The following is a 20,071-nucleotide window of genomic DNA, read 5'->3' on the forward strand; positions in this document are numbered from 1 at the left end:
TGAGCAAAATATTGATAAGGTGGAACAATCCATGGCTGAGATTAAGAAAAATCTCAAGAACTTGGTTGACATTAGTAAAGAAGCCATGAACAACAGCATTAGGGGCTTGAAAAGATTAATGACATGGTTGCTAATTATAGATCCTATCACAGTGACCTAGTGAAAGATCTTGGAGGAGATGATATGGCTATTGGAGACAGCAAAACCATTGGACTCAATTCTAGAACCAAGAGCAGAAGTAGCATCAAGGGTACCTCCAAATTCATCATCGAGGAGTTTGAGGAAATCAACAAGATTTCCATCCAAAAGAACAAGGATCTAGTGATCTCACTTAACTGAGAGATTTTTCGCTCTGGTTTGTTTTTCTATGTTTCTTTTGTTTTTGTTTATGTTTGGGGTTGTTCCCCTATTTTGCTATTGGCCGGTTGTTGTAAAACTTTAGGTTTCGGGTCCTTGAAAAATCCAATTATCCTTATCAAAAACATACATTGAAACTCAAATCAAAGTATATACATCATAGCATAATATCTATGTAAAATATCACAATATAAAGTATCTACTAAAATCCACTGAAACGGTCAAACAAAGTCAAAACATGTATCTAAAAAGTCTAATCAAGGGAGGGGTACTACAGGAGGAATAGTGAAAAATGATTCTAATTCTTGAGGGGAGTCAATTGAGTTAGTTGAGTTTGATTGATTGTATATATTTCAGATTTTTGGTTTTGGGACACCTCTTTTTTCACAGTGTCGCCATCAATGCCAAAGGGGGATATTGTTGGAATTTGACACTATTCCAATGATGCTTTGTTAAAGATTAGTGATATATGATGCATATAGATTCTTAGGATTTTTCATTGATGACAACTCAACCAATTGATCTTATCCAATATAGAGTTTTGGGTTAACCAAATGTCTTGAGTAAGTGTTTTTGGCATAAGTCTATTAGTGATGCTCAGTATATAGTTTTGTGGGCATTTCTCATTTCTGGTGAAGTGGTTTCTCATTTTAGTGATCAATGTTAGTTGGTTAAGTATCAAAAGTAGATTATCATGCAAATCCACCTTTCAGAGTTAATTCATATGCTTGTTTGCAGATCCGATGTCTAGTAGAGTAGTAAAACAGAGTATTCTGATTTCTTGGATAGATTTTGGTGATTGGTAATGTGTTCAGGATGATAAGTGAGACCTATATGAAGAATGTGATCATATGGTATTGATCAAGAATAAGGTTTTATAAGGATTGAAGCCAACTTGAAGCTACACATTTCATATTTTGATATTTTGTGAAGCCATCTTGTGGGAGATCAATTTTGCTACTGTGCATACATAAGAATGACTTGAATAATGTCTTTGTGAAGATTTAATGTCTGTTAGACTATTTTGGGAGTGATTGAGCATAATTTCACGTGTGCACTTTGAATTTTGTTGATTCAGTAAAAAGGGCATAGCAGAAAAGAGCAATTTAGCAGATTAGTTTCTACCTATTCAGAACTATTACTTGGCATGTTTAAATTATTTTCTTCATTTTATTACTTATTGTAATCATCTATAATAGTCTGTAAGGCAGTGAGTCTTCCTCCAAGGTTGCAGCCCTATTTTGCCTCATCTATAATTGAGCAGTGAGCTCTAGGAAACGTGCCTAAATGCAAGTGCATTCCCCTCATGTAATATTATTTTGCTATTCAAAATAGTGGAGTATTATTGTGGGTTCAAATCCCATCATTTTTTTTCACTTTTGGCTTTCCATGTAAAAAATATTATTGTTATGGTTGCATGGTTATTTTCTTTATGTTTTTGCACTTTCTTTCTAATGCATTCAGTGGTTAAAGAATCAATACAAAGAGTTTGAAACTTTTAGAACACTGATTCACCCCCCACTTAGTTTTCTTTGATTTCAATAGGAATTCCTCTATCACTCAACCCCTGATTACTTGGTGTGCATCTCATACAACAAAAACTTTTCTACAGAGCTGCTATCAACATAGCATTAAACAAGACATAACTATTAACATATTTTTCCAAGCACAAGTTCTTCACAATCACATCATGATTCATTAACACATATATTTTTTTCCCACATACATAATTTTCATAAAGAACACACATAGGTGGATCATCGATGATGTCTACCTCATCCTTACCCAATTTAGGCAAACAATATTTCCCACTTGAGATATGTTACATTTATAGGTTTTTTTCACATGTCACTACACATACTTTATAAATAATACCACATAAAAGTAAGGCACACATACACAAGCACTTTGTACATCAACAAGGTTCATTTTCATAAAATCATGTTCATATCAATGTTTTTTGTATTTACTTGTTCGATGACTCACACAAAATCTATGTAGGTACTTGAAGCAAATAAATTTTTACCATAATTTCAATTCATTAAGAAAAGTGACTAAGCCCATAATTCTCTAGCATAGTAACCTACCATCTGATACCTAATATCATGCCCACTTTTTACCCAAGTGAATATAACACAACACTAAACTCAATAACACATAAATTTCTATAAATATACAATTTCTTTAAAGTAAATATACTTAATAGTCACATCAAAACTTAAATAAATAAACCAAACTTTACTATTTTATAATTTTTTTCTTAATAGTCTCGACATAATGCATTTGTAAAACTACAAGCAATAGTAAAATATAACTAGTATCCATATAAAACAAGATTAAATGTTAAACAATAACATAATTCTATTTTGAGTTACAACTAAATGTATCTTATTTGTACTCAAGATTCTCTTCCAGTCCATTGTTATGTATTTACCTTTCTTTCTATACCTGCACCTGCAAACTATCTACTTGTCTAGATATCCAGCACAAGGTCAAAGGATTATTAGACACATGATCATCATGAAAAATCATATCATTACTTTAACTGGATCAATCATATAATAGTCAACTATGAAATTTGTAAATGAGAACAAGGAATGCATATTAATAGGAACGTAGGGTTAGTTCAAGCAAAATACACAAAAACAATACTTATGGGCCAAACCTAATATCTCAGGGGCTCATCATAGATGTCCTTTCCTACGTGAAAGCACAGAGACTTCATAGTTCATGAAACAATTTAAAACCCATCTATCAAGAAAGTATAAGAGTGGGTAGGCAACCCTTTCTAGGGTCCATTTCCCTAGACAATATCTTCGTCGGTTTCCACTGACTTAGGTGAAACAAGGACAAATTCCTAAATGTAACTGATGAATTGACACCAAACTTAGAAACTCATGATAGAGTACTAGTCCATGCAATTATAATATTGCTACTATTTTAAATATAGATTATCATTATAAACAAATGTATGATAACAAAAATAGAAACAATTGAAAATACATACTTGAAAAGTGTGGACCACCTATAAACATCATGTGGTTGAATATCACGTCATATGTTGAGAAACTCAAACCATAGTACCATGTGTTACAATTTAATGACTTCTAAAGTTTTCAAAACAGTAATTGTATAGGAGAAACATCAAATCCATTAACAACAATAATATATCAAGACAAACTAATAATAATGATATCCATAATTAAATAAACTAAAATCAAATTGGTATATTAATCAACAACATAAACTCACATGAAAAGGACTATTCAATAGGAATTCTTAATAATATTTAATGACCTTGTATCACTATCCTCCATTCAATGTTATCCATACTATTGTTTATTGAACATGCTACCTACCGACTAAATTGATAAATTGCCGAAAGGTTATATAACATTTAGATTAAATTGAACATTATCTAACTGAAATGGTCATGAAGAGATAACCATAACGTTAAGGATAAAATTAACTTTTAGTTAATTCGATCTCCTTTATTCCCAAAAGCCATGAAGGAAAGAAAGAGATGTAAGAGAAATTGAAAATCCAAGATCAATGTTGTAGAACATCATTACTGTGAGTTTCTCAAGATCCTATAAATACTTGATTTTAGGAAAAGAAATAAAATGATCCTCAATGATATTTTAGTCTTTAATGCGAATTTCTTATTCTCAGCATGTATCCTAGATGTATCCTATAATGTTAAGAGTCAATTTACTGTATAGGTGTGCCCCATATAACTATACATTTACCAATATTGCAGGGTTCACCCCAAATTATCTATGTTCCGAAGGATTTTTTACTCTTGTTAAAAGAAAAATACAACTGGTAAAGCCTCAAAAAAATGACAAACAACCATCCCTATTTGGTGACAACAGCCTACAGCACTGTATGTTCATTTCCCCAGCCGTGCAATTTCAGGGTAGAGATGGCATCCCTCATTAATTATCCCCCTCAATTATTTAATATTTTTGTGGTTTATGGATAGAGTATTGGCTTTGAAAAACTTGTATTTCATTGAATTAAACGACTTTCATACCTGGGCAATAGCTACAATGAGATGCGCAGTTGAAAAACAATAGCATAAACAACATGGGATGGCTGCAAATGGTGCACACTTCATCAATTCACCTGTCAACTTAAATTTGTATCAACTAAAACTACCCACTTTCATTTACATTATGTTCTTGAAATCTTGTCTCCAATTAATGATCGTTGACTTCCTGTGCTCTTTCATTTCTACTAGTAATGTACATCCCTTACTAGTTCCCTCTCAATTTGTTCTTTATTTAATTTTATTAGTAATACTAGTTTTGTTTTGTAACTAAAGAGGCAAATTATAATTTACCAATATCCTTCTATCTATGCATGTATAATGTAGTTATGATTTACTGACATATATGTTTTACTCCTCTAAAGGAGGCGAGAACTTAAATGCAACATTTCCTTTGATATTACTCTTTTACTATACAACAATGGTACTCATAATACTTTTTTTTTCAACTCTATTATTTTAGATTATTATAAAGTGTAGATAAAAGAATGATTATTAGAGGATGTGATAGCATAAAATGTATTTTATTTTCCCATCCCCAAATCATTATTTAATGATTTACAACTTTATATATATATATATATATATATATATATATATATATATATATATATATATATATATATATATATATATATATATATATATATATATATATATATATATATATATATATATCATATTTTAAATAAAAGAATTAAGATAACCATAACTTATAGATTGCTATATAAGTAGTTAAAAAAGTACAAATTAACCAAACGATTTAAATATATATAGTTTAGTTTCACTAACATAATAATATTCTATATATATAATAACTTAGAACAACTTATTATCATTTTAGCTCTCTCCATGCTAATTTATTATTCATCATAACTAGTCTAACGATATTGGAAGTTTAACTATCACAATGTTATCATTGAGTTACATGCTTTAGTTGATTTTTTATGTTTATACCTATTAAATGAGAAGGGATGTTAGATCTTCCTACATCAAATGTTCCTATCACCTTCTATATCTTTCACCTTTGTCTTGTTGGACATGTGAGTCTTCTTGTGATATGATGAATTAATAAGGATATGAACAACTACTGAGAGGAGGGTGGATGAATCAGTAGATAGAAAAAAAACTAAACTTTCACCAAACTCAAAACCCAACTCATAAATCAATCACTGTACTAACTAGTTCAACACAGAACTATAAACTGCAATTGCACTGCCAAGTTTTCCGGTTGACTAAGATACCAATATAACAGTGTAACATATCATAAAATCTTAAATCATTTAACCAAAACATCAAACTACTTTACTAACATTAGCAAAAGCACATTTCATATCACTTCTGGTCATCTTCACACATCTAAGTGGCTTTAACAGTTAAATAAATTAACCATATCAAAACATAACCGCAAAAACCATTCATCACTTAACACAATGATTTTTGATGTGGAAACCTAAATGCGAAAAACAATGGTGGGGATGACTACCCACAAGTATTTTAAACTCTTCCAAATTTTTCCCTGTTAGGAGCCAAGCCTATTAAAGCTTTACAAAATTATCCTATTAGTAATAGATCCAGTTAAGGACCACCCTGTTAAGGGATTGACTACAATACCCTATTAGGAGTAACCTCGATAGTGGATTTGAAATCCAAGCTAATGGATCACCTGGTTAGAGGATTTACAAAACACCAAGCCTACTAAAGCTTAACCGGTTAAGGGATTTAACTATTGTAATTGTTAGACAACAACAGGGGTTTTGCTGATCTGGTAATTGCACTACTCTGGTTGATCAGATCCTTTTCATTCTCCTATCTGCCTTGAAACATCCTGTAGATACTCCTTCTAGTTTTACATTCAATCACACTGACACTTAACCATAATTGCCTATACTACAACAAAATAACTCATAACCTTATAAGAAAAACAATAGGTCGATAACACATCACAAAACCTAAGATCTCATAGAGATTACAAATAAAGAAGTTCAGACATGACCATTGGATTACATAGCAATCATCTGCACATTGTACAAGACAATCTCGACCACTCCTTGATCATCACACATAGGATCCTATAACTCATCATGCGGCCTCCACTTCATGCTATGCACTCACTCATTCCCAAGATAAAACAGTTATCTCTACACTCCAAAACCATTTTTAAACTCATCGTGTGCATCATGCATACATGGCATAATCATCTTCGATCACCATTCGACCATAGATCAATACAACTGATTCACCCAGCTCCATCGAGTAGGATTTGGCATATCAAAAGGTAGGGTTATCGATTGATCTCACTGCTTTAAAAGTAATATCAATTTCCCTTACTTGCTCAACTATCAGTTGCATTACTACATCACTATCAGTTGTAATACAACTCTATTTTTGGTTATAATTGACATCAATGAAAGTTTCACGTAAACTTCATTAATGCAATCCTCATGAAAATACCAACAATTTCCCCGTTTGGCATTGATGGAAATACAAATATCAATACCCTTTGATTGTGATGATTGAGAGTAATGCACATAAAAAGGTATAGGAATCCTAGTTTACATTTTCCATGTACTCTCCTTCAACTGAGTCTCCATGCCTTCTGCTAGTAACTGGCTACAGTTCTTCTCCCTATCAAGCATATAGTTCTTCTCCCCCTTTGACAACAATGCCTAAGGGAAAGTAAAATATTCAGTGTCATACTTCACCATTTTGCAACTTGCTTCTCCCCCTATGGAGTAGCTCCACTCTACACCAATCCTACTTCAAGATCTTCAATAAGCTCCAAGACTGATGTCTTCACCATCTGTTCAATGAACTTCATGTAGGGGCACAACCACTTGCTAACCTCTTAGATACTCAAAATTAGCATTAGGCAGAGGTTTAGTAAAGATATTTGCTAGCTGTTCCTTAGTAGATACATGCTCCAATAATAAATCTTTACTCTATAGTTTCTCTCTCAAGAAATAATATTTCAGCTCAATATGCTTGGTTCTAGCATGCAACACCGGGTTATTTGAAATATTTATTGCACTAGTTTTATCACCGAAAAACCTTATCAATTTTGTAATCTTCAACTTGAATCCTTCCAGAATGTGTTTCATCCAGATTGTCTGGGTACAATTCATATATGCTGCAACATATTTAGCTTCAACAGTTGACTGTGATGTACAACTTTTCTTCTTACTGCTCCAAGATACAAGCCTTCCTCCAAGAAAGAATACACCTCTGGTTGTCCTCTTTCTATCATCATCATTTCCTACCTAGTCTGCATCTGTATAGACTTTCAAATCAAAGTTACCTACATAAAAAATACCATAATCCACAATCAATTGTACCTTCCAAGTATTTGAATATCATTTAAGTTCTACGATGTGTGTGCCCTTCAGGTTTTTTTGAAATCTGGCAACTAATCTAACTCGATGAGAAATATTTGGTCTACTGTGAACAACATAATGCAGTTTCCCTATCATAGACCTGTACTCCTTTTCATCCATGGATGTAGCATCATCCTCCTTAGACAGTTTACAACCTGTAACCATTGGTGTCCCAACTGCTTTACAGTCTCCCATTCCAAATGTCTTCAATACCTCTTTCACATATTTGGACTATGTGATAAAGATACCATTCTACTAGAAATATCTCAAATTCATTTTTCATCTCATTTGCAAAGTCCTCACTCATGTCATCATTGCCTCCAAAAAAGATATCCACAAATACCTCACTAACTGGTATCTTATCTCCTTCGGTCTTGAGATATATTGTTGTCTTCACTGGTTCTCTAAAAAACCCATCTTCACCAAGTGTGAATGTAGTCTTTCATACCGTTCTCTTGGTGCTTTCTTCAAATCGTATAGTGCCTTATGTAATTTACGCACCATATCCTTTGCATTAGTCAAAGCATAACCAACTGGTTGTTCAATGTAAACTTCCTCTTCTAGTATTCCATTTAGAAATGTTGACTTCACACTCATCTGATATACTTTGAATCCTCTATATGCTGCAAATGCAAGTAGATTCCTAACACCTTCTAATCTAGCAACTTGTGCAAATGTCTCCCCATATTCTTCTCCTTCTTCTTGTGCATAACCTTTGCAAATGAATCTAGCTTTGTTTCTGACTACTACTCCATCTTCATTTAGTTTATTTCTGAATACTCATTTAGTACCTATTACATTTTTATTCACCGGTCTAGGTACTAGGGTCCATGTATTACTCTTCTCAATCTGGTCAAGCTCCTCTTCCATAGCCTTGATCTGGTGATTATCTCCAAAGCCTTCCTTTGTTGTTGTAGGCTCAATAGGGGAGATCATACAGTAATTCTCTCTAATTATTCTTTTGGTTAACATATCAGTATCTTTATCTCTAATAATTTGATCAAGATTATGATTGAGTCTTACATACCTCTGAATAGAGTGATCATGATCTTTAGGTTTTTCTTCCTCACTATCTTCATATTCTATAGAATCTACCTATTCTCATTGAAACTAGCACTACAACATTCATTTCACCAACTTTGGCTTCACCGGTTTTGGGTCCAAAATCAGAATGTAAGGTTCAAATTCCTTCTTCTCCTAACTGGTTTCTCCTAAATCTTTAGGATACTCATCCACTCGGACATCAACACTTTCAATGATTTTCTTTGTTCGATTGTTGTAACATTTGCAGGCTTTTCTCTTGGTGGAGTAACTAAGAAATATGCCTTCATCACTCTTAGCATCAAACTTACCAATACAGTCACCTCTCCTAATGAAACATTTACTACCAAAAACCTTAAAGTAATTGACATTAGGTGATCTATCATACGAATATTCATAAGGAGTTTTATCCTTACCTCTTTTAACCAATATCTAGTTCATAGTGTAGACTGTTGTGCTGAGAGCTTCTCTCTAGAAAGTTTTGGCTACACCCCCTTCTATTAGCATTGTTCTAGCAGCTTCAACAACTGACTGGTTGTTCCTCTCTGCAATACCATTCTAATGTGGTGTCCTAGGTATAGAAAGTTGCCTCTTCATTCCATTATCTTTACAATATCTAGTGAATTCCTCTGTAGTAAATTCACCATCTTGATCAATTCTTAAGTACTTTATCTTCTTTCCACTTTCCTTTTCAGCTAAAGCCATGAATGCCTTAAACTTGCTAAAGTCTTATGTTTTGTCCTTCAAGAATGTGACCCACATCATTCTTGAGCAATAATCAGTGAAGATCATAAAATACTGATCACCTTGATTACTTCTAGTCCTTATTGGTCCACAGAGATCTGTATGAAGTAAATCTAGCAAATGTTTTGCTGAAAAAGATTTTCTCTTAAAAGTCGAGGATGTCATCTTTCCTAATTGACATTCCTTACACAAACCATTCACCGGTTTTTCCAACTGAGGCAATCCTCTTACTGACTTGGACTTACTAACTTTGATAATGTTATCAAAATTTACATGAAAAAATATCTGATGCCAAAGCCAACTATCTTCTACTTTAGCAATTAAACAATTGTTGACTTTAGGATTTAGGTGAAATAGATTACCTTTTGTTTGTTTTCTAGTTGCAATTGGTTCACCTTTGTTTCCATATATTTTACACATTCTATTCTTGAATTCCAGTGGATAACCTATGTCATTGAGTTGAGAAACACTCAAAAGATTGTTTTTCAATCCTTCAACCTAGAAGACATCATCAACACTGCTCTTTCCATCAATAGAAATAGTTCCCTTACCTTTTACCATGCAAGGTGAGTCATTTCCGAATCTCACAACGCCTCCATCAAATTCCTTCAAAGTAAGAAATTTAGTCCGGTCATCGGTCATATGGCATGAACAACCACTGTCAATAATCTAATCATCAGAACTATCCATGCGAGAGACTAATACCTTCTGATCTGATGTGTCCTCTTTAATGGAAACAAAGACAATGTCCTCAATTGCATCTCCCTAGGATTTCTCATATGTGATTCCACCATCAACTGCAATGAGGCAATCTCTTTCACCTTTTCCTTTGTACTTCTTATACTTCTCACATTTATGCTCATTGTCTCCATTTGGACATTAGCTACAATATGTCTAATCCAATTACATACAAAGCACTTCAAAGGTGATTTAGCTTTGTACTTATTGGTGCCTTTGGGTAACCTCTTGGCCAACAATGCTTCAAGCTAAATCAGACTGTCCTCATCATTAACTTCTCTACAAGATCTAGACTCATGACTGTGACTAGCTTCTCTACTTTTCCTTATCGGTGGGTTAAAAACTAATGCTCTAAATGCAGATTCCAATTTTGAAACACTTCCATCAAAACTATTTAATTCAAATGTAGTTAGTTTACTAATGATGGAGTCAAGAGTTACCTTTGTTTTATCAATAGACTTGAGTTCGTGAATGGCTACAACTCAGATAGCGTATACCAATAGAAGGGTTCTCAACACCTTATTAACCACTATGGTAACTTCCACTTTCCCACCAGCACTTTTCATCTCACTGCCTATCTCCTTGATCCTTTGACCATACTATTGAATATTCACACCTTCATCCATCTACATGTCCTCAAATTTGCCTCTCAGACTCTCCTCTTTGGCAATCTTCACATGCTCATCACCACTATAGATATCCTCAAGTTTCTTCCACACATCATAAGCAGCCTCCAAACCATGGACATCAACATACTCTGAATCGGTCAATGAAGTGATAATGTTCTCCAATGCTTGATTATTCTCTTGTTGCTCCTTCTTTTGATCATTAGACAAAATCCCACTAAATGAGGTATATTTTGTCCCAACATGATCCCAATATTGACTTCCTAAGCTTTTGATATAGATCTTCATTCTACCACTCCAGATTCTATAATTTTCCTTATTGAACTTTGAACCTTCTTTCTTCATCATGTTCTTCTAGATCTTTATCTCAATTTGTTAGGCTTATACACTAGAGGACCTGAAATGCTCTGATACCAATTTAAAATATAATAAATCAATAACGATTCAAACAAATACTGATAGGGGGGGCATGAATCAGTAGATAGAAAACAAACTAAACTTTCACCAAACTCAAAACCCAACTCATAAATCAATCACTGAACTAACTGATTCAACACTGAATTATAAACTGCAACTGCACTGCCAAGTTTGTCGGTTGACTAAGATACCAATATAATAGTGTAATAGATCTGAAACTCTTAAATCACTTAACCAAAACATCAAACTACTTTACTAACATTAGTAAAAGAACATTTCAGATCACTTCAAGTCATCTTCACACATCTAAGTGGCTTTAATAGTAAAAAAAATTAACCATATCAAAAGAAAACCATAAAAACTATTCATCACTTGACACAATGATTTTTGACATAGGCAAGTGCAAGGTAATGAGTAAAAAATTCATGGAAGTTTATGCGTTGGAAAACATGCTCTTCAAAACGGGGGCCTGTTTTAAAAAAATGGGGTCTCGTTTATGCTTCGGGCTCCCGAGCCGAAAGGTAATGGGGGCCCGAAGTGAAAATAAATAGGCCCCTGTTTTGTTCTAAAACGGGGGCCTGCTTTTAAACAAAATGGGGGCCCATTTTTTAAAAATGGGCCCCCGTTTCTAAATCATATTTTACCCTTTTTTTCCACAAGCCGCTCTTTTTTGGAAACAAAGGCCTATTTTGTGGAAGTTGATTCCACAACCCACCACTTGGCTCAGGATTAGGCCTAGGATGGCCACACCTGAGACATGGACCTGCAAATTCAAATCTCCATGAATGAAAGCACAAATATGAACTTCTAAAATAGTTTATGTGCTTGTAATTAGAGAATTTTAATACGAAATCAAAACCCATTTCAGATTATACTGTCTAGATTCTAAATATGTAAATTTATTTAAAAATTGATTATTTTAACTATTTTTCATTTAATTTATACTAAATTGGCTCCATAAATTTGAAATATTAACTAATTTTGTTAATTTAATAACTTTTTTATTTTAATGAATTTTAAAAAAAAAATTATATGTCATCAATCTACACAAAATTATTTTTTATTTTAAAAAAAATTTAAAAAAATGTTAAGTTTATGTCAAATTATGTGGGTTGTACACATCAAATTTTTAAAAAGATAATTACAGTCATTAAAAAATTAATTAAAAAAAATATTTTTAAAAAAATATAGAAAAATATGCTCATCAATCTTCAGTGTGTTACAAACCATTTCCCAAAATGGTTTGAGATAGTAATTTTAATTGTGTCAAAAATTGTGGGTCGTACACATGCATGGTATGATCCTGAAACAGGCATTTTTAAAAAATAGTTTTTAGAACTCCATTCCAAAAGTTATTTTTTATTATGTGGGTATTAAAATAAATTATATATCTAGAAAGTACACTTAGAGGGCTATCTTTTATATTTTGGAATTTTTCCAAGATTCAATATCCAAGTGTTTCAAAATTTAATCTCAAATGAGACAAAATATAAAAGTCAGGGAAAACACTTCCACTTTTTGGCCAAAAAGTGGACTCAACTTCTTGTACTGACCCACATGGAAACCCAAATGCAAAAACCCACAGTGAGGATGAATACCCACAAGTATTTTGAACTCTTCTCAAGTTTGTCCTGTTAGGAGCCAAGCTTGTTAAAGCTTTACAAAAATGTCTTGTTAGGAACAGATCTAGTTAAGGACCACCCTGTTAAGGGATTGGCTACAATACCCTGTTAAAGGCAATACCATTTTAGGAGTAACCTTGATTGAGGATTTTAAATCCAAGATAATGGATCACCTAGTTAGAGGATTTAAAAAACACCAAGCCTATTAAATCTTACCCAGTTAAAGGATTTATCTGTTGTAATTGTTAGAAAACAATGGGGTTTTTGTTGATCTGGTAATAGCACTACTCTATTTAATTAGATCCTTTTCATGCACCTATCTACCTTCAAACATCTTGTAGATACTCCTTTTGGTTCAACAATCAATCACAGTGACACTTAAACAAAATTGCCAACACTACAACAAAATAACTCATCGACCTTATAAGCAAAACAATAGGTTGGTAACACATCTCAAAACCTAAGATCTCATAGATATTACAAACAAATCTATTCAGATATGACCATTGGATTACATAGCAATCATCTACATATTATACGAGACAATCTTGACCATTCCTTGATCACCACACATAGGGTCCTATAACCCATCATGCGGTTTCCACTTCATCCTATGCACTCACTCATTCCTAAGATAAAAGAATTATCTCTACTTGCCAAAACCACTTTGAAACTCATCACATTCATCATGAATACGTGGCATAATCATCTATGACCACCATTCAACCATAGATCAACACAACCTATTCACCAAGCTCCATCAATAAGGGTTCGGTATATCAACAGGTAGGGTTACCGGTTGATCTCACTGCTTTAATAGTAATATTAGTTTCCTTTACTTGCTCAACTACCGATTGCATTACTGGATCACTATTGGTTGTAATACAGCCGCATTACTGGTTACAATTGACATCAATGACAATACTTAAACTTTATTAATAATATCCTGATGAAAATGCCAACGTATTCTTCGTTCTTATTGGTGTCTCTCTCTTTCTAATTCTATTATTACTATATCACTACCATATCAATCAAATTGAAATAATTTCTATTCACATCAAGATAGATTAAATACACATCATGCCATGTGTATCGTAGGATCAATAACTTAGCCATAGGAATTGGTTAAAGTTAACTAATTAAGCGAATCCATACCTTTTTGCTGTGTCTATCCATTGTTTTGACCTTCATATAAATATATTTCCCAACTTTATGAAATTTTTTTCCACCCCCTTGATTTATTTTAGCCTATGGTCATATCACACTTAATCACAATAATTAGTAAAATATGATATAAATAACCAAATAAATATGAATTTACACATACTCTATATTTCATAAAATAATTGAATCATCAAAACCCTTTATTCATATAGATTTACATATTTTATATCATAAAATTTATTTAATCTTCAACAATCATCCTCATAGTTGTCATAATGTAAACTAATTAACAATACAACTAAACTCAACCATAACTTCGTCAAATATCATTCATTTAAAGTATATTTTTACCATATTACTTTATTACAACTAAGAAGTAATTTACCTATTTTATCATTAAACTAAGAATCTTTGCTTGCAAAATCCTTTATCGCCATGTTGGTAAGATGACCATACTTTGTCTTTTTGAAACATTGGTTCACTCTAAGGTATTCGCACATATCAAACAAGATATTTTGAAATCTCAATCTAACCCTAAACCATAAAAGCCTCTAGTATTATTATTAAACTATTCTACACAAGAAATGTAATTTGAATCAAGAATAAATCATAAACTAAATAGGCTATTGCCAAAATCAAGTAAATAATCTCAAGATGGTATAAAAATTTGTAGTATTAATGTCCAACTATGGGTAGGGGCATCACAATCCCATGTTTTGTTATATTATAATCTACAACCATCCTTAGTTTATCCTTTTTGGGGTGGACTTAGGCAACCTTGAAGAGCACATTAGAGTATTAGTCTAATTGAATCCCTACTATGTTATCTAATTATTATTTGACAATGTTGAATAAGACTTAGGGATGATTTGATCATCTCAAGAAATTAGATCACTTCCTTGTGCACAAGTCACACCCTAGGTTGTAAGATGCTAAAAAATTCTAGCAATATCATTGATTCCATGCTCATGATATCGTGAATTATGTGCATCTATATTATGTGATACATAGCTACATATTGCTTAATGTTAAAAATTAGGGTTTGAATAGCTTTGTAACCAATCCTAATTTTTTTGGTTCTAGATTTGCATAGATCCCATTATGTGATACATATATACATAGATAACAATACCATCTTGCTTGATCTTAGGAAATAGGTTTTGAATAACTTTGTCACTAAGATTTTTTTTTTGGTTCTATATTTACATATATCCCTTTCCATCTCATTTCTCAAATTTCATAAATGATCCTTCTTCTACTTCTAGACCTAATAATTTTTAGTATGCCAACATGGTGAGTCCCATTACATTAATTTTCCCTCTTGATCCTTAATGTTACCATTCTTGACATATCATTCATACAAAAGAAAATTTTCATTCAATGAGGAGTATGCTCTATTATACATACCTTCTCATAAAAATTAAAATGTCATTACTAGTCTAGCATTGTAAATTGCATCCCTATATAGTCTTTGTACATCTAGGCCCTATTTTTGTTTTCCTAGCCATCCGCATCTGACATGCTTGATCCAACCATATTACACATTTAATTTTGGCTTCTCCTTAATATTTTGGAGCTCAAGTCCCAATTAGAGGCCACATTGGAGGGAGAAAGGTTCCTATAGTATCCTTCTCTCAGGAGTGGGCCGATCAGAGTACCTTGATCCCCAATGTTCGGGCCTAAATTTAAACAACTTAATAGTTGTAGCATCCTAAAATTGCGACACTTGCAATTTCGACTGCATTTCGGTCTTCACGATGGCGACGCAACACGCAACCTGAATGGAGACCCCAAAACTTGCTCATGACACTGAAAACTGCATTTTTCAAGCACCCTGGCCTGAACCTCCTTGCACCCTGCTGTCCCCGGAGGTGGGACCAGAGCACCCAGCGCCCTAGTCCTTCAGGACTAGGGCGCCCAGTGCCCTGGTCCCTGGGTCCTATTTTGGGCCCGGTCTCCTAAGGGGCTCGGGTCTTTTTTGTTTGCAATTTGGAAATTACATTTCTTGGTCGGCCTAAGGTCGGGAAAATCAGTCTATCAGCCCTAAATGACAAGTATATAAACTACATTTTTCTCTCTCATTTGGTATGAGAAGGATATGTGTACAAAGCTTGGAAATTATACTCAAGCATTCAAGCAATTGATCATTTCAAGTCTCCATTCAAGGCTAAGTGTTGCATTCAAGTCAAGGATTCAACCATTGAAGAGGAGATCACATACTACATGCTACAACATACAACATACAACATCTATACCTTCGCACATAAGGATACAAACATCCTTAGAACAAGGTATTAGTACTTGTTTTACAGTCATTTACATTTACAGCTCTTTCTCATTTCTTGGTTAATTCCAAAACCGGGGTTTGACCTAAAGGCAAACCCCCAATCCCTAACCCCCCAATCTTCTTCGCTTTTCTGTGTGTAGGTTGCAGGTACGCGGCTGAAATTGAAGATCTGGAATCCTTGTGCAGAGACGAACAAATCCCCCTTCGTTTCGCAGATTTTTCGGAGGACCGTGGCGCCGGGCGCCATCATCCCAACAACTTTTGCTCAAATTTGCAGGACAATGCCGTATCGACATTCTACTGCTAATTCCAGGTCCGCAGCTTCATCCTATAACCTGAACTCAGTTTATAAGCGAATCTTTATGACTTTCTATGTATTCTTAGCTTAATTTCCTTAACAACATTCTTTACAAAAGAGGGTAGCCTTGCTTTCCTAACCCTTGAAATTCATTTAGCATCCAATCTTACATTGTGTGGGATTGGATCTTATGAGTTTCAACCCCTCTTTTGAATGTAAAGTCTCTCCCCTAAGTGAAAACCATTGAATCCTAGCAAACCTCCCTTCTCTCTCCTCGGAGTTGGAAGAGGGGAGAACAACTAGGGTTCGATCGCGATTTTTCGCTTTACATTTTGGTGAACCCGACGTGAACATCCTTTCTGATTTTTCATGCTTAGATATGAAAAAATTGATTACATTTCCATGTTTGATATTTTGCAAAATTTTAGAGGTGATTGCATAAAAACCCTAAATTTTCTTTTTAGTAATTGAACTTGCGAAATGTCTAAATGTTAATGCCTGTTTCAGATCTGCCCTTCTACTACAAATTTTCAATTCATATTTGTGCTTTAATTCTGAAAATTAAGTGGTTAAATGTCAAAACCCTAATTTTTGAAACCCTCTTAATTCAACCTTTGTCCGACAATTTGACCAATCAAAACATCTCCAAATCAGCTGTAACTTTGGATTCTACAATAAAATCACAATATCCTTCATCCCTGAAAATTTGGAAAAAAGTTGCGAGGACCGTGTTGCACTCCGAGCGCCATCGTCCCCGACATTTTTTCCAAAATTTCGGGAGCGAGATCTTGCTGTATTTTCCTACTAAAATCCAGAATTTTGGCTGATTTTGTCAATTATAACACTTTCAAAATTACAGTCAAAGTTGGTCTTGTGATTGCTTGGTCTAAGGCTTCTAATCATTCAAAAATCATTGAAATTAAAATTTTGTGTCAAAATTGCGTTTTTATTATCATAAATCTGAAAATTGTGTTTGCATTCATTCGAAATTTTAGTGCTTTATTCAAATTCTTGCATTTTGTGACTTTTGAAATTAAGTGTTTAATTACAACAACTTCAATTTCCACTTTCAAAATTGAATTTTGCGTGAAATTGAGTCAATTTTTAAATTTCAAAATTTGCATTGCTCTTGACATTCCCTCTAAAATCATAAAATTCAAAATTTCAGTTTCTCTCTCTTTTTCAAAATTCAAAATTTTGCATTTTTTGACAATCTTGATAGGGTTCAATTTTGAGATTGCAACTTTAATTTGGCCTATCTACAGATCGTAAAATCACTCAATTTTTTCAGATTAGCTCTAAAATCATCATACCTTTCATCCCTGCAAATTTCGAAAAAAGTTGCAAGGACCGTGTTGCACTCCGGGCGCCACGGTCCCGGACATTTTTTCTGAAATTTTGGGAGACTGTTGTGATTGCATTTAACAGCTTAAATCCAGAAGATTGGCTGATTTTACTGAAAATTGCTACCTCTAAATTCAAAATCTTCTCTCTCTTTCTAGTTACACTATTCCCGTTAGACGAAGCCGTAGAATTAAGTCTTTCCGAGGTTTAACTACTGAGGAGATGGAACCTAATTTGAATAGCCTTTTTAATGAGGACATGGGTAATTCCTCTAATCCTCCTAATGATGAAGAAGCTCTCCATGAGGTTTCTGTAGAACAACTTTCGAAATTGGATAACCAATTTGACGATTTTCGACAATGGATGTCTCAAGAATACCCTAATAGTCAAGCTCTTCCTTTAATTGAGGGTCTAAAACGTATGCTTCAAAGTGATAAGAATGGAATTGATATTTTGCGTGGTATTGCACACATTGTGGATTCAAATGTGATGCCTATGAAGAGTTGTGCCGAAACCTTAGGTTATACACAACCTCCTACCCAAGACAATCATTCTATTCCTTTGACGACTCCTATTGCTAGTATACCTACTTTTACATCAAACATAATGGCTACTTCAACACAAGACATTCCTCCTATGATCACCAGTCATGGGGGCAACCCTTCTTCTTCAATTAACCCTCTTCCTTCATCCAATCCAACTTCTTCATTCATTCCTCCAATGAGTGTTCCTATTACATCTTCACAAATGAACATGACGCAAGGGGGCAATTCATTTAACCATTCCATTCCTCCTTCTAGTGTTCCTCTTGTCCAATCATCTCCTATGACTAATTATCATAGAGTCCCACCACCTTACTCTTTACCTTCTTTCAATAACGTAACACCTCCATCTCAATCTAACACATCCAATATGAATTCTTCGACTGAAGCGACCATTAACAATCTAGCACAAACTGTCTCTTCTTTACAGCAACAAATTGCCTCTATGAATCAATCTAAGTTCAGTGTGCCCACATTTGACGTTGCAAGCCCACTTTCTCTTGACATTGTTCGAGCTATCCCTCCTAAACATGTTGAAATCCTGCATTTGGAGCTTTATAATGGTAAAGGAGATCCTCTAACACATGTTAAGACTTTTCAAACAATTTGTACTGATTTTGCTTATGACCAAAGGTTGCTTGCAAAACTGTTTACTAGAACATTAAGAGACAAAGCCCTACAATGGTATTGCTCGTTGCCTTCTTATTCTATTACTTCTTTCGAACAACTTGCAAATGCTTTCATTCAACAATTTCAAAACAATATAAGTCCTAAAGTTACTTTCATTGATTTAATGCATTGTAAACAAGGTGTTAAAGAAAAAGTGACTGATTTCATTGGTAGATATAAGCATTTGTATGCTCAAATTTCTTTTCCAGTGCTTGACAATGATATTCAAAGAATCTTTATTTCTAATTTACAAAAAGATATTTGAGACAAACTTCTATTTTCTGAGTTTACTTCTTTCCAACAGTTGTGTGCAACTCTTCACATTTATCAACTGACTGTGAGTCAAATGGAACAATCACATCCTATGGCTCCGAGTGATAAGGGTGATAGTAGTCAACAACCATTTGGGAAGTTTAAACCGAACAGAGATTCCATCAAATTCAATGAAAACATCATCAACAACAATGTGAATGCAGCATCAGGTGTGCCTCCTATTTCTAAATTTTTCAAGAAAGAAAGAAAGTATACTCCTTTGAATGAATCATTGCATAGTATTATGAATAATTTATTCGAACAAAATGTGCTTACTCTTCCTCCTATAAGACAAATTGATCCTACAAAGATTACTTCACCTTATTTTGATAACAAAGCCTTTTGTCAATTTCATTGTCAGCCTGGTCATGATACTGAAAAATGTTTTTCTTTAAAGGGTAAAATTCAGGATTTGATTGATAATAATACTATTTTTGTTTCTGGAGTGAATGATAAAGGCAACACATCTGTAGCTCCTCCTAACC

This window comes from Cryptomeria japonica, chromosome 11 (assembly GCF_030272615.1).
Source record: "Cryptomeria japonica chromosome 11, Sugi_1.0, whole genome shotgun sequence".
NCBI classification, from domain to species: Eukaryota; Viridiplantae; Streptophyta; class Pinopsida; order Cupressales; family Cupressaceae; genus Cryptomeria; species Cryptomeria japonica.